General features: G+C 41.7%; 1 pseudogene; it reads left to right on the top strand.

The window, feature by feature from the left end:
* The first annotated feature begins 1,057 nt into the window (after positions 1-1,057).
* LOC101352638 (protein NDRG3 pseudogene) lies at positions 1,058-2,643 on the top strand (annotated as a pseudogene).
* The last annotated feature ends 2,048 nt before the right edge of the window (positions 2,644-4,691 follow it).

The following is a 4,691-nucleotide window of genomic DNA, read 5'->3' as shown; positions in this document are numbered from 1 at the left end:
CATAACAATGTATGTATAAATTTTGGAAAAATAAAAAGATAAGAAAAGTAAAAGTACATGTTTGAAAGACTCTTGATTGAACTAGGCTTAAGTAAGGTGCAAGAGGGAAGAAAGTTGAAGCTAAAGCCAGGGAACATGTATTATGGAAAAAAGTTCCATAATAGGCATTATGGAAGATCCTATTAAAAGATCCATTAATAAGCAGAAAATTGAGAAATCGTGAAAATTAAACAAGATTAAGCAAAAGAACTTTATAATCTGTACAGTACTGCACAGAGGTAAGGTAGTGGTGGTAGGTGTTATATCAAAAAATACTGTATAATAACAAAAACTGTACCAAAAGCTCATACAGTGACCTGATTATTTGAAACAATATTCAGAATAATATGTTGATATTTCCTAGACTATACTTTTGTACAAATTTACCTAAGCAATTTTAGACTGGCTAGGGAAGGGAAGAAGTAGTAATAGACATGAAGTGATCATAATTTAACTGAGTTCAGAGAAGCGTAACAAATCAGATTGTTCAATTTTGGTGAAAGCACATTTAACTGAAGGGAGAGGACTCAAAAAAAGGGGAAAGTTCATTATTATCAAGTAATGGTGATATCTTAGTAGACATAAATTACAGCTTTGATCAAGAGGGAGAGACAGTCCAGGATGGAAAAGGGTGCTAGGGACCTATATATTTTCAGATTGTTTTATAAGCCTGGAGAATAAAGGGCTCATGTTCCAGAAGTACATAGCCTTGGAGATGGTAAATAACCAGAAAGTGATAGGGGAAATATATGACCAGAGCCTGTTAGAAACTACCTTGGGCTGTGCCTTTTGAGCACAGGCTCTCATTGTGCAGTCACACCCTGTTCTAGAATGCTGTAGTGGGGGTAACTGGAGAAACAGGCTGCAAAACAGATGGTAGTTGATGAAAGCAGAAAAGTGGCAGCAGCATCAACCATGCAGTAGCCTGACCATTGATTCAGCTCTGTAGCCAGGATCTCTCCTGGTAGCACACTCAACTCCAGATGGCTTCTCAGACTAGCAATATAACCACAAGGCCATGAAGGCTATTTTTACAAGCTCCTTGAAGGAACAGGACATAGAAACAACTCATGGAATGGTCCATGTCACTGTAAGAGGCATACTGAAAGGAAACAGACTGGTTATTTTGACATATCATGACATTGGCCTCAGCCACAAATCCTGTTTCAATGAGTTCTTTAACTTTAAGGATATGCAAGAGATCACCCAGTACTTTGCTCTCTGCCATGTGGATGACCCAGGCCAACAGGAAGGTGAAACCCCTTTCCCAACAGGATACCAGTACCCCACAATGGATGAGCTGGCCAAAATGCTGCCTTCTGTTCTTACCCCCTTAAGTCTGAAAGGCATCATTGGGATTGGAGTTGGAGCTGGAGCTCACATCCTCAGCAGATTTGCACTCAGTCATCCAGAGCTTGTGGAAGGCCTTGTTCTCATTAACGTTGACCCCTGTGCTAAAGGCTGGATTGACTGGGCAGCTTCCAAACTCTCGTGCCTGACAACCAATGTTGTGGACATTATTTTGGCTCATCATTTTGGGCAGGAAGAGTTACATGCCAACGTGGACCTGATGCAAACCTACAGACTGCATATTACCCGAGATATCAACCAGGAAAACCTACAGCTCTTCCTGAGTTCCTATCATGGACGCAGAGACCTAGAGATTGAAAGACCTTGTTGGGCCAAAATGGTAACACAAAAACATTAAAGTCTTCTACGTTATTGGTGGTAGGGGACAGACAGTTCGTTCACCTGTAGTGGAGGCTGTGGGTGAATGCAATTCTCGCCTGGATCATATAAATACAACTTTGCTAAAGATGGCAGACTATGGGGGATTGCCCCAGGTAATTCAGCCTGGGAAGCTCACCAAGGCCTTCAAGTACTTTTTACAGGGAGTGGGCTACATACCATCTGCCAGCATGACCGGACTTGCCTGGTCACGACCTACTCGACCTTGAGTAGCCTGAGCTCTGGACAAAGTCCCTACAGCCGGTCTCTCGTCAGCAGTCCGTCAGATGGAACTCAAGGTGTCCCTGAGTCCTCTGAGGACCCGGACAAACAGGAGGCCATGGATGTGTCCTGCTAAGCAGATGCCCCTCCCTTGGACCATGCAAATCCATCTGATCACTCCATAATATAACATTTCATCCAGCAAACTGGCATCTACCATTTTTAACTCTTGCTTGGCCACTGAATTTCTCTCTCTGGTAGCCTGAGTTTTTCATTCTCTCTGCCGGCCCACCCGCTTTTTTGTATGTACCAAGAACCACTTCCATGCCATTACTATAACATTCCAACATCCTCAGCAGGTCAAATCTCCATATCTGTCTTCCCTTGCCAGCTTTTTCCTGTGCTCTGATAAGATTCTTTGATCCCATCTCCTTGTGTGTGCGAGCTCGCATGTCTGTGTTTGTGTGTGCATAGTTCTGTGATTTTAGACATGCTTTCTTGTAGAGCTTCTGCAAAAACAAAAAAGGGACTTTTTTTTTTCTGCATTTTCAATGGTGTTTTTAGGGGAAATGTGCAGAACAGATTTCTATGTTGTGTAGGCCACTGCATTGTCTTTTGGTTCCGAATTGGTCAGTAAGATTTGCAAAGTGACTTCAGGAGAGATAAATTCTGCAGAATGTGGAAGGTCATAATTACTATTTGGACCTCTGATTGTTTGTGATCAATAAGAAGATGCCTATTACATACAGAGGTGGGCAGGGTGACCAGTCACCTCTTTCTGTCCAAATGAACTTCAAATATTATTTATTCTATAAATAAAAGGAAGGATATATTCTGCTTGAAGTCCATGAACAATAAGATTCTGATGCAACATGGAGTTTATCCGAAGGAATGAGTGTGGCTTAAGTACTGGACTCTCTTAGCACAGAAAGGTGGAAAACAAAATGCCAGGTCTTTGCTCTGCAGGAACAAAATGGCTGTTGCTGCATGTTGGATGCCAGTAACCATGCAAAGCATCAACAAGAAATGCCTCCCATGTCTGTGATGGAGAGAGAACTTTTTCTCTATCCCTCAGTCCCCCAAAACGCCTAAATATGTAGGTGGTGAGAAAATGGGTGGGGGAGAGGAACAGACATTAACACAATATCATGTTTAATAAATAGAAACTAAATTAAATTTATATTGAACTCATTTCTGAGAAGGATTCTTAATCTCTTGAACTCCCTTTTGTAGTAGGAGAGAAGAGACCAATCTGTGAGGACAGCCCTGTCCATGTTTCCAGCCTCCTGACTGCTATGTGAAGGGTCACAGCCAGTCAGAGAATATCACTGGGAGGAGGGTGATAGAACCATGGAGAGACCCCCCTGCCACACAGCAAGGGCCCCGCTCCTGAGAGCATGAGATGTAAGCTCAGGGTTACACAGGTCTGAAACTTGGGAAAGGGCTTTTCAGATACGTTGTTTGCTTTCTGCTGAGATGGGGAATGTGTCATTCTGCCAGAGTGCAACTTTTTAACAGATTATTAAATAAAGCTGTGTATGTCTCATTGTTAAAATATATATATATATGGTATTGGAGAAGAGTACTGAATATACCATGGTATTGAATATACCATGAAGAATGAGCAAATCTGTCTTCGAGGAAGTGCAGCCAAAATGCTCCTTAGAAGGGAGGATGGTGAGACTTCGTCTCACATACTTTGGAAGTGTTATCAGGAGGGACAAGTCCCTGGAGAAGGACATCAGGCTTGGTAAAGTAGAGGGTCAGTGAAAAAGAGGGAGACCCTCAACAAGATGGGTTGACACAGTGGCTGCAATGGTGGGCTCGAGCATAACAATCGTGAGGATGCACAGGACTGGGCAGTGTTTTGTTCTGGTGTACACAGGGTCGCTATGAGTCGGAACCGACTTGGCGGCACCTAACAACAACATCATATATATGTACATGATATATATGGGAGCCCTGATGATGTAGTCGTTAAGAGCTTGGCTGCTAAACAAAAGGTCGGCAGTTCGAATCCACCAGCCACTCCTTGGAAACCCTATGGGGCAGTTCTACTCTGTCCTAGACGGTTGCTGTGAGTCAGAATCGACTCATCGGCCACAGGTTTGGTATTTTATAGCTATACATATATGTGATATATGTAATTAATAAACAAACTGAAGCCTTTTTTAGATGTCTCTCTGGTTAACATTGTGTTTTATAGGAAAGAATGTGGTGGTAATAGAAATGATCTAATTTCCTATGAAATTTTAAATGCAAGCATCTCAGCACTTTGTTAAACTGAGAAAATAATTCTTGAGGCAAGGATTCTATCTTATGAATCCTTGTGTCTAGAACCTAGCGTAGTACCTGGCACATATCAGACAGTCAAATGTGTGTTGAATTAGATTTTCCTTTCTCTAACCTACTTTTCTCTTTGGTTCTACGAAAGATTGTAGTTTGCACCTCTGTCATAATACTCATTGCCCTGTTGTTTTGGGAATAATTTAGTTACTTGTAAGATAAACTAGTGGTTTAAGCAAGTACTTTAACGTAACTGCAGTCCAAGACTGATGAAGCAACTCAAGGATGTCAAGAAACCTTCTATCTTATTTATTTACTATCCTTAGTCTAGGGCTTTTATTCTCATGGTTGAAAGATGGCTACTGTACCTCCAAGCATTGTTTCTCCATTCTAGGAAGACAAAGTAGAATTTTATC

Source organism: Trichechus manatus, unplaced genomic scaffold, assembly GCF_000243295.1.
Source record: "Trichechus manatus latirostris isolate Lorelei unplaced genomic scaffold, TriManLat1.0 scaffold00071, whole genome shotgun sequence".
Classification (NCBI taxonomy): domain Eukaryota; kingdom Metazoa; phylum Chordata; class Mammalia; order Sirenia; family Trichechidae; genus Trichechus; species Trichechus manatus.
Note: the sequence above shows the minus strand (reverse complement) of the source record. Positions and strands in the feature narration are given on the sequence as shown.